The 12,198-nt window shown below is 30.1% G+C and overlaps 1 protein-coding gene across 2 annotated transcripts in view; it reads right to left on the bottom strand.

The window, feature by feature from the left end:
• Positions 1 to 12,198, bottom strand: part of LOC122523492 — an 88,719-nt gene that overhangs the window by 48,478 nt on the left and 28,043 nt on the right. For both annotated transcript variants that reach the window (XM_043645263.1, XM_043645262.1), the window contains one exon: positions 7,209 to 7,441. The gene's annotated coding sequence lies outside the window, so the exon portion shown is untranslated. The remainder of the gene's footprint in view (positions 1 to 7,208; positions 7,442 to 12,198) is intronic.

The raw sequence follows: 12,198 nt of genomic DNA, 5'->3' as shown, positions 1-12,198 counted from the left end.
TCTTTTTCAAATAAATTCCCCTCCCCCCAAAAACTTGTAAACCAAATTCGACAGAATTTGTTTAATACCATAATAAAAGTAATTAATTAACATTTTAAATCTACGTTGACAAATTTTTTTTCCCCGAGATTATTTAATAAATGCTATTCAAATTAATATTTGAATTGTATAATGAAAAGTAAATTTAGTTATTCTGGTTTGTTTTCATCGACGCACGTGACCCTACCACAAATATCATCGTATAAGTGAACGGTGTTGTTTCACGCAACTAACCAACCACGTATACCCATTCGATATTGATTTATGTCACAAAGTTAGATTAACCTTGTATTAAAGACCTGAAAATAAGTGAAGGATATCCCTTCGATAGCATGGTCTATAACACGCAACTTACATTTTCGTCCATTTGGAAATTTATAATTAATGGAATGCTTAGCAATCATCAGAAAACTATACATTAGGCATAAAAGAGAAAGTGAGTATGCGAATTTCTACGTCCGATATATCCAATCGTGTATCTCGGTATTGAAATTCCGTCAATCTATCCATCTGCTTTTATGTGGCCTCATCCTCACGCTGAAACTGTTCATTAATAATGTGCTTCAATTTCATTTACCTCGTAACGTACCATATGCGAATAAGTACACGGTGGAAGATTGTAAAATTAATTAGATTAATACAAAAAAATAAATCAAAGATATATATATTTCTAATTATCTTTAACCCTTGCAGTTACAAATTATGTTTAATATTATCGATAATAATTAATAATATAAATAATATAAATTTTATTTATAATTTATTAGCAGTCTTTTGAAATTTTTTTAAAATTAAATTTATGTTTCATCGTATTCGTGTAAATTATTTGACACCTATGGTATGGATTATTAGAAAATATTATCAAATTTAAATTAATATTCGTATCACTGGTGCATGAATTAAAATATATTAACAAATGTAAATAAATATTCGTATCACTGATATGAATTAGAATATATTATCGCAAATTTAAAATTTAAATAAATATTTTTATAATCGAGTTTATATTTTAAGAACGTTAAAATCTTGTGTCGGAAAAAAAAAGAAGGGAAAGTTTAAACGGCATCGATAAGCTGCACGCAGACAGTAGCAGCAGAGACACACTTTATTCAATATTCTATCGAGTGCAACGCTTCGGCGTCGGGTTCCCTTGTACGACTGCAAATCGGAATATTAAGGAGGTACGGCTTCGTTTTATTGAGACACTTTAAAAGGTGATTGGTCTATTAGTAGTCAAGTCGAATCATTGTCATCAATACTCTGCAATTACACGATTATTTACGAAGAATTATAAGAACGTTATTATTCGCGATGAATCGTCACTTTTTTATTCGTAATATATACCAAAATTAATAGTATACAGTACAAATCATTTTAATACGCGAATTATATACAATACTGATTTAAATCAGTACAAATTTGTTCATTTCCCACGGTATAAATTACAAGTTACAATCAATTCTATTTGAATTAGTAAACAATTCAAATCTAAAGTTTTAACAAACAACTTCAATTAAATATAAGCATAGACGAAAAGTATATTATCTAAAAGAAAATATGGATGGTTATACAAAGAAGAAGAAGAAGAAGAAGAAGAAGAAAATACGCAAGCAACCATATTTGGTTTTACTTCTCGACGATACTTCCTTGTTTGCTGCCGTGTTTCTGTAAGGATGGATAGATAGATAGATACGTATATTACGTTTACGTATAGATGAATATACATATACATATACACATAGAAGTTTATATTCACGTTAAGCCGATGGCACCTATATAAGCTGAATATCTATACGCATATATATATACATATATATATATATATATATATATGTATTTAAGTGTACACGCATAAATGCACACATAAATACACATGCATATATATATATAGTACATAACGAAGCTTCATCGTATATGTATTTGTATGTTTATATGCATGTATATATTTTATATAAATATATGTGTGTATATGTGTGTGTATATATGTATGTGTGAAATGAGAGGCGTATAGTTTACGCCGTGCATCCAGTCGGGGAACGTGGCGCCAACAAAGAGGAACGAGCCGGCCCGTTACTATAAATAGACATAAGCGCAAGATAATAATCGATACTCTGATGCCCACATAACGAATCGATTTATATACGATTTATATACAAGTTAGGTATATACGACGCGTTATACACATATGCATTAAATGTACGTTAAAATGCATACCTTTGCATTCGTGTTTATTCTTTCTCTCTCTCTCTCTCTCTCTGTCTCCTTTTCTTTTGCCTTCACTCTTTCATGTATGTGTATACTATCACATATATACGCGCTGTGGCGCCAATAGGAGGTATATATAATATAATAAATATAAAAGAGAAACTTTAATTTTTTGTGATCGCGTGCGAATTTTATCTTCATTCGTATCTTCGTCCGTCTTATTTCAATAATTTTCCCTTGGTATTTCATTTATATAAATACATATTTCCATGTTATTTCGTAGTTTGTTATGAATAATTTTATTTCAATGTTATTTTATTGATATATATATGGAATGGATTATATATATATATAGAATGTATATATAATATTTTGTTTATATAATGGAATAATTTTCAATTGAATGGTAGCGTTTAGTAATCATTTTTAAAATCATTAAGTATTTATTAGTTGAATAAACAAGGCGTAGAATTGGTCCGAGATATTAACTCATAGATTATCTTAATTACTAACTTGTTTACTATCGTAGTATACACAACTCGTTGGCATAGACGTATTCGAGTGCAGTTTCGAATGTATTCGCCTTGACGAATGTTTAACGCCATTAACTCGACGAGTACGAAGCTTTTATATACACGGGATTCTCAACTAATACTATCATAAAAATAAATCCTTCAGTTGTAAACGTGAAAAATATGATATTTCTTTTTAATTTTTTCCTTTAAAATTTTCATCTTCAACGAGGATGGATTTATATTTAAAAAGATTTTATTGCAAAATGTTTAAATATTCTTGAAAAATTGTTTTCACCGTAATTCGTATAATATAGCGAAAAATGCATTCGATATGCAAAATTTATCAACGATCTTTACATCATAAATTTCAATCGTATTCGCTATAGGAGTGAAAATGAAAAAAAAATTGTCGAAATAATTTTCTATTCGTGGATTGAACGAATGATACGTAACTTCAACTTAATCGTATCGAATGTAGTATTTTAAGTACTAACCTATTTCGAAATTCAAATGATCTGAAATTATAATGCGAGAGATATTATTATTTCACGTTTAAAATATCTAAAATTCAGTTAGATATAGATATTTTGTTGCAATGACATAAACAAATGAAATTGAAATAAGTAACATCATATTATCTGGAAGAACAGCACCACCCATTTCCAATTATACTATTTGAGTTTATTTCGCGGCCTAGGAGTGAATATCACGTTGTTCGTATATATTGTTCGTAGCCCTGGGATAACGTATACGTTCAGAATAATTCATTTCAATAATAAAAATCACAAAACACCACTTAGAGAACATTGCAAAATTGATACAAAATTTACTTATCATTACACAATTGTTCAAGAATTATTTCCAATAGATTATTGAAAATGAGTTGAATTTTTTAATTGATATACGAGTGCAGTTTAAATGGACAATTTGTTCTCATCGAGGATATTCTGAATAAACGATACAACTTTTACAAGACGAAACTTATTCGATTTTCATAACAATCATACATGGGTACGCAATGACCTAAATTTCTACAAATTTAGGTGCAACATTTAGATGGGTTTGTTCAGTGACCTGTTCATTGGTCCGTTAAATCTGCTGTTACCTGTTGTTCTGCTATTTCAATTTCTATTGATTTTAAATTTGTTATAAAACGTTTGTAATCGAACTTTAAATATCATTTTTTGTTTATTTCACTTGTGGAATATTTTCTCTCTGTTTGATCAATAAATCTCGTGACAATGAATATCTTTCTTTTTTATATAGAAATTTAAATTCTATACGTCATCCTTATAAAAAAAATTCTTCTTTATTCCAAAATTCGTACTTGAAATTGAATAAAAATAAAAGATAGATATTTTTTTGAACTTTTTCGCGAGAAAAGAATCGAAAGAATAATGATTTCTAGCGTTCGGAAGTAATACGAGTGGAATGCATTATCGAATCGAATCGAATGCATCTATTCTAAGCCGAAGCATCGTGCTAGCGAATTCTACGTTTCATTATTCCATGGATTCTCAAAGGAAGATTTTTGCATATTGTAGTAGAAAGAGGTCGGTTAGCATGGAGAATGATAAAAGATTGTAAAGCTGAAGAAAAACAAATGTTAATATTATAAATATGTGCAGAACTGTAGGTGGAAAATGTTAAAGGAAGGGCTTAACTTGTCTTCCTCCATAGTACTCAACAAGTCTTTCATATAAATAATAAAAAAGAATAAAACTTCCTTTCTAATATCGACAGACAGAAAACCAAGAATATTAAAGATTATTATTAAAATACAAAATCCATTTCTTTTTCTTTCTTTTTTTTATTTTTATTAACACTTGATTAATTTTAATATCAGATATTAGATTTATTCGAAAAAAAAAATGTAAAAAATTGATTTCATGATATATTTTATATCATGATTATTTATACTAATATAATTTATGCTTAACACTTTAGCATAATACCATTTAGGTCAATAAACCTCGTAGACATCCTGGAAGTGTTCGAGTTGTTGTAGTAAATATCAACGTAGTACAAAGATCTTATTTCCTCGTGGAAGAAATAGGAGCTTAGAGTGATTCATTCACATGTTCAACTTTACTTGTCTTCTTGTACTCGTCTACGAGTCAAATGAAGGCAAGGTGAAGGTTCTAGCCTTTCAGGGTTTAGGTCACATACTTCGTGAACCCTAGTCCAATCTAATCCCTTGACCAGCTTCTCCTCCAACCTCTAAACCCCCTCCCCACCACCCCAACCTATCTCGAACTTCGTTGAGCCAAGGCGTTTGTTGCCGTTGAGCTTGCTTATCTGGACACCTTCACGATTTTCGATAGATTGACAACTATTGCACACCGTTTCGTCTTAATCCTTGTAACAGGTATGTATCAATTACTTTTTGTATTAACGTTGTTCCCCAACGTTCCTCAAGAATCTCTCCCCCCACCCCCTCCCCGGCACCAGCCACCAATACAAACTAAACACAGCTCGATTTAATCTTTCAGTCTGTTTTATAATATCATTTCGATTATTTTGTACAACGTCAAATATATAGTTTCTACGATTAGTGAAATACGATTTTTAATTTTTTTGATTTTATTTAAAAAAATAGTCGATCGGAGTATGGTGTAGTTTCTTTTGAGGTTTTAATTTTTAATTAGTTTTTAGAGTTTTGGAGATTAATTTTTATTTATATAATATGCATATATGTAATTGTACAAGCTTATATTTATTTCATTTGTAATGTAACTTCTCTAATTTTGAGACTATGTTCTTTTTTATAGTAGTTTATTTATTAATATAGGAGTGAAAATACTGACAAGGATCGAAGCTCGAATCCAGGTTTATCGTTTACCGGTCAACTGTCTCACAACTGCCAATATTATTTTTATGTGGCTATACTCGATTTCACATTATTCAAACTAGTAAGAATATTTAAATTTTCAATTTGAAAAATCAACGAAATGAATCCGCCTAATCTTCTAATCACCTACTCTTCAATCTCTTTTGACAAACTCGAAAATATTTATTAACGTTCAATATTTTTCAATGACCCACAATGCGATAACATGAGCACCACTCATAGAAAGCAATTTATTTGATTTCTTCTTTTTATATTTTCTTTTTCTTGTTTTTTGTACCAAAAGAATTTTTGGTGTTGTTTTGTGGGTTTTTTTTTTTTGCCCCCTTTATTTTTTTTTTTTTTTTTTTTTTGTTGGTTTTTTTTTTTTTGGCCTTTAGTTTTTTGGGTTTGTTGTTTTTTGGTCCCCGGAAAAATTTTTGGCTCCCAAGGAGCTCTTGTCTTATCTCCTAGCAACGTCCGGATTTTCCGGTTATCCTAGGGTGTGCTTTTTTTTCCCCGTAATGGACTAAGTCCACATTTTCTGTTAGATTTATACGCGTGTCGTCAGTAGTTAGTTTTTTCTTTCTCATTCTTTCTCATTTTTTCCTTGCTCTTTTACACACACTCACACGCATGCACACACCCACACACATGCACGCTTTGTGTATCTTGCAATTTTGTCTTCTTGCCTACTTGTCTTTCTAATCTTAATTCTCTTATTTTACCGAGTAAATAGAAGTACCCGTAAAAATCATTTTATCTTCTAGAATAACGTAAAAATATTATTTCATCAAACCTCAACTTATTCGCAATTTATTTTAAATCATACAAATATTTGTTACGTTATAAATAGAAGATGTAATTTTTACAAGAATAAACAGGAAGACAAAATTATACATGCAATTCTCGTAACAGTCATGCATGGATCCACAATAATTCAAATTCCACAGAATAATTTAATTTTCGACACGAATTTCGACTTAAATTAGATTGCTCAGTAACTTGTTCATTGATCCATTAAATTTACTATTTCGTATTTCAATATCATTATTATTTGATTATAAATTTCTAATAAATGGCTATTAATTTAATTTCAAATATCATTTTTATCTTATTTCCGCTCGCGTAGAGTATGTTCACGCAGTTTGGTCGATTAATTTCGGGACAATCCTGTTTATGCACTTTTATACTTCGAGTAGGTGTGCTCGTTTATTATTACACTAGATATTCTTGTACAATAAATAATCATCTTTTGTTATAATAGTTCGCGAAAAAGGAAGCAACTTATTTACGTTCAAAAGAAATTGAGATAAAACATATTGATTGATAAATAGAAGAAGAAGAAGAAGAAGAAGAAGAAGAAAAAGAAAAAAACAAATAAGTTAGAATCGAATAAAAATTCTCGTTCGGATTTACAAAGTATTTACGGTAATTTGAGTTTTCACCGTACACGAAAGCTCATTTTCTTGAATTGAATATATAAACGCGTTCTAATGCGTAAAATAATTTAAAGAAAATATTTCACGAGAATGTTTTTTCTTTCTATTTTCTTTTTCTAAAGATAATTTAGAAAAATCGTGCCTTTTGGGTAAGGAAATTATTCGACAAAAAATTCTTACCTCTTATCCCGAACGCCGGTGATGTTAAAGAAATAGGAAAGACTCTTTCCGTCGCGTTTTTTCAAATAGGAAAATACTTGAATTTTTAAATATAGAGGAAGAAGAACATCTTCCGGAAAACTTGGATACTCGAAATGTAGATGGTAGAAGAAATTAATCAGCCAAAGAAACATCGAACGTTGTTGCACTTTGATGATTCCAAGGCCATTGCTCCTCCTCAATAGTTTCCCTATCTGGAACAAAATAGAAACAACGTCACGATTAGATTAGATTAAAACGTACTTCAACGTCTTCGAAATTGCGTTTACTATTCTACGAACTTCTATAGAAACTCGAGCTTTTATAGAAACAACTTTTTTTCCATTTAAAAAAAAAAAGAAAAAGAAGGTAAAAAAAACGTTATCGTGTGACCACTCGTTAAAAAGTTCGTTCATTTTATCGCGAAAAACGTGATCGGATATTTTTAAATTATGATAACACAACAATTAAAAATTAAACATTGTCGATAATTACAATTGAAATAATTATTAGAATACGAAAGAAAAGAATCAAACGAAAGTTATTTAAAATATATTTCGAGTTTTCAATTGCATCAGGAGGACGATGCTTGCGAAGTTTCTTCAAGTGTGTACAAAAAAAAAAAACAACTCACTTAACAAACATTTCGAAGAATATTTCCGATACTGGGTCGCGATTAGAGAACCAAAAAAAAAAAAAAAAGAAACAAATTTGATTAGAAATCGGTACATTACAATAGGTACGGGGTTCCAATTAAACGGATTCTAAAAAATGTATTGAAAAATATTTGTCAACGCAATAAGTAATTGTATTTCGATTAGAGGGATATAAATAAATGAATTAAAAAAAAGGAGAAAAAAGAAGGAAGCAAAAACAAATTATTATTAGTAAATTGGTGGATACGAGGAGGATTCGCGAAATAAGAAGGAGAAAAAATAAGAATAATTTAAAAAAGATAACTTAATAGAGATACGCAATGGGGAAAAAGAAATTGGCAAGGATTTCAGGACGCAATACTACGCTCTCACGTTTGTTTCCAAGGATCGGCGAGGAACGAACGAGTCAATTAAAGACCACCCAGAGCGGCATCTTCAGCTTCTCTCCCATCTCCGTCTTCGCTTCCGCTTCAACCTCCACCCCTCCCACCCCCTTACCAAACTCCCACTTCAACCTCTTCCTCTTCTTTCCTCTCTCTCTCTCTCTCTTTTTCTTTTTCTTATACTTTTATTTTACTCGACGGCGTAAAATGGGAAACGTGCCAAGTCGACGAAGGAACATCGATTTTCTTAACGTCTTTTAGCATAATCATCCTATACTTACATATAAAATCGACAACTTTGCGATAAAAAAGAAAAAAGAGAAAAGAAATAAAAGGAAAAAGAGAAAAGAGAGGGAGAGGGAGAGAGAGAGAAAAGAAATGAAACTTTAATTCCGTTCGTCGAGAAAAATTTTTCAAAGGTTTCGCGTTTCTGTTTTTTATTTCCCTCTTCTTTTCCTTCTCTCTCGCCACCTCTCCCCCCCCCTCTCTCTCTCTCTCTCTCTCTCTCTCTCGTCCACCATAAAAAATAAGGTAATTTCTTTTAAAGATAGAAAAAGAAGCTTTTTTTTTCTTTTCTCTTTTTTTCTTTCTTTTTACGTCTTTCTCGTCTGTACTAATATCAAATGATGGTTAATTTTAACATCGAATTTCGCTACTTGTTACTCCTTAGATTTAAAAATAAAAGTGACAGAGTAGAGATGCTGAGAAAGCTTTCAGTATCGATCCTATTTTCTTTTGTTTTTCTCTATCAAAACGAAAAAAGGTTTACTCTTTCTTTTCGAACTACCTTCACGTTTGAGGTTAGTCCGTATGGGGTTGAAAGTTGTGGGTTGAGGGTGTGAAGAAAGGATTGAGAAAATGAAAAAAAGAATGAATGAAAGCTTAACAAAGTAGAAAAATTTTTAACGAGTCTTTCGTGACAAAGAATTGTGTATCTTTGAACAATCGGAACAATTGAAAGGGATTAACAATTAGGACGAAAATGATTGAAATGAAAAATTTCAAACGTTAAAATATAAAACTTACTTTAATTCTGATAGAAGAGAGAATAATTTGTATATTTTCTTTTTTCTTCGTTATCTTATTTTTCTTTCTAATTTTCTTCTGAATCGATAGAACGACCATACTCGATCTCAAGTACGATAGTTAACATTTGGATGCTCGTAATCTCGTTAAGTACTATATTTTACGAGCACGTAAAACGAACGACTCCGAGCGTGCTCGGAAATTGTCACCGTGGTACGAGGACTTTGCTAAGATTAATTTTAGAGACTCGTTAATTTATTAAAAATAATATTAACAGGGTATTTTACTTTTGTTTTTTATTATTCTTTAAAATAAATAATTACTAATGAGATTCAAATTAATTACGAATAAAATTATAATAAATGCAACATGTAAACGGGAAAATCGTATTGTATACATATTTGTTGAATCGATCGCTAAAATTAATTTTGAATTCTCGATAACTTATAGAGAATAATATAAACAGCGTGTCGTATTGAAGTTGTTTTTAAATAGAAATAATTATTATTGATAAATTTTCGAATAAAAATTATAATAAATGCGACCAATATATAAGGTTAGTTTATTTCTTAAATTAAATACCAAAATTAATTGTAAGGATTCAATAATTTATAAAAAATAATATTATTAACAGCGTTTTATTTTAAATCAAAAACACGTCGTTTAAAAAATAAATAATTCTTAGTAAATTTCTAATAAAAATTATAATATTAATGCAATTTGTGTGTCAAAGGACTCTTAGATTCGTCGGGTTAATTTCGAAAGCGTTAATAACCATGCAAAAAAAGAAAACAACTTTGTACAGAAAATAAAATTGATGGACTTTTGCACCGATTAAATTCGTTGTAAGTTTTTTTCACTCGACACCAAACGAGTATTAAGCGAGAACTGATACGGTTGAACGAAAAAAGGGTTCAAGCGAATTTGTTGCAAACAGATTGTGAGTGGAATCTTGCGATAAATATTTACATTACAAATATTTACACGAATTGTCGAATATGTAGTTGGTCGTGCATATCGCAAAACGTTGTTTTAAAAGAATAGAAATAACTCGGCGTAGGAAATTTTATGGATCGGGAACAACACCGTCAAGGATACGTCGCAGTCGACGAACGATAAGAACTTCCTTTTTCATTTTCATTCTTAATTGTTCATTTTTATCGCCTTTTTGTTCTCTACCGGTCTTTCGAACGAACATCAACACCTCCTCCCCCTACCCTCTCTCTTTTCCCTTCCCACTTCTTCCAATTCTTGTTCATCGACCTGGGGTTATTCGAAATTAACTCGCGGCCAATCTGTTCTTCCTTTTCTTTTGGCCATTCAACGTGAACTTAGGTTTTCAAGAAATGAAAATGTGGTTAATTTCAAAATTATTTTTAATTAATATCCTAGAACGAAAAAGAATTCGAAGCTTTAAAGGATTATACGGATTGGCTCGGATAGTTATTCAAATATTTACTCATATTTATTTGGAAATTTCGCAAATCTTTCAAGGGGATCGAAAATAATCCTTTTTTGCTCATCTATTGACACCTCTACCTATTATATAAATAAAACTGGAATTCTCTTGAGTGAATGATCACGAAAAAGATTCCACAGATTGTAGACATTCTTTTCCTTCTATCTATCTATGACTTCACGTTTGACCCTTTTTACTCAACCAACGTATTCCCTTTGGAATGTGCACGGATAGTCTCGAAAGATTCCGAACTCTTTGAAGGAACTAATACAGTCATCTTTTTTCCGTTTAATGTTATTTGACATTGCTAACGGAAATGAATTAATGAAAATGTACGATTTTCATCTGCATCGAATCTTAAATCTTATTAAAATACAAATAAATCTCTTTGATATGTTTATTTAAACTATTTATAATCGAAAGAAATTTTGTTGATATTTTTTCGTTAATAATATTTTACGTTACAGTAACAGAAATACATTTGTTTGGTATAAATTATTATGCATGTCTCTAATATAAGTATCAGATTTTATTTTGCATTGATATAAAATATAATCGGAATTTTGGCATCAATGTTGTTTAATTTTTCAATAAAATCTTCACGCGTAATATTATTTTATATTTCAATCTTTGTTATTCGGTTTTTGTTTGCACTGATAAGTATATCATAAAGAATAAAAAATGATTAAAATAAATGCAACAACACGATCGAGTATTTTTTTATGTAAAATATATGATTTTATTTAAAAATTTTATTTATTCCGTTTATATTGGAATGCTTGTAATTCGAAACAACTTTTATTGTTCTTGGAATTAATTATTGTAATAACGAGAAAATGAGAATAAATTTATCGTAGTTAACTCGTTCGTGAAACTTGCATTGAAATAAATCGAATAAAATGAAACTTTCGATTTTTTTTAATTCGAGACGACACTTGACCGAATAGGTCCGAGTGGATCGTAGAACCTGGTGGATATCCTTAAACTCGAGAACTTTGAAAGCGTGTCTGCGAATAGAAAACAGTTTGACTTAACCCCCTAGGGAGTGCTGAACGATGAGATAGCTAATAGAGAGATAGGAGTGAAAATACTGAAAAAAGAAATTCGGTAAGGGAATACGAATGATCGTGAAAGACTAAAAATAAAATGAAAAAAACAAAAAGGAAGAAGAAAGAAGAAAGAACGTAATCGATTTTTAACTATTCCAAGAAAGTAATGAATCTAGGAATGAAAAATTGATGCTTCTTTGAACCGTTCAATTGAAATTTTATTAAAAAATGAAAGAATGAGAAAAATATAAAAAAAAAAGTATTCGTTATTTTTCAACTGATGGACTTTAAATTGTTCCGACTAGATAAAGAATTGAAGAATGAAAAATATTTAAAAAAAAAAAAAAAAAAAAAGAGGAAGAATACAATTAAAAGAACTAACATTTCAACGGGTGTATA

Source organism: Polistes fuscatus, unplaced genomic scaffold, assembly GCF_010416935.1.
Source record: "Polistes fuscatus isolate 324 unplaced genomic scaffold, CU_Pfus_HIC Scaffold6, whole genome shotgun sequence".
In the NCBI taxonomy this organism is placed as follows: domain Eukaryota; kingdom Metazoa; phylum Arthropoda; class Insecta; order Hymenoptera; family Vespidae; genus Polistes; species Polistes fuscatus.
The sequence above is the reverse complement of the archived record's forward strand: the minus strand, read 5'-3'. Positions and strand labels throughout refer to the sequence as shown.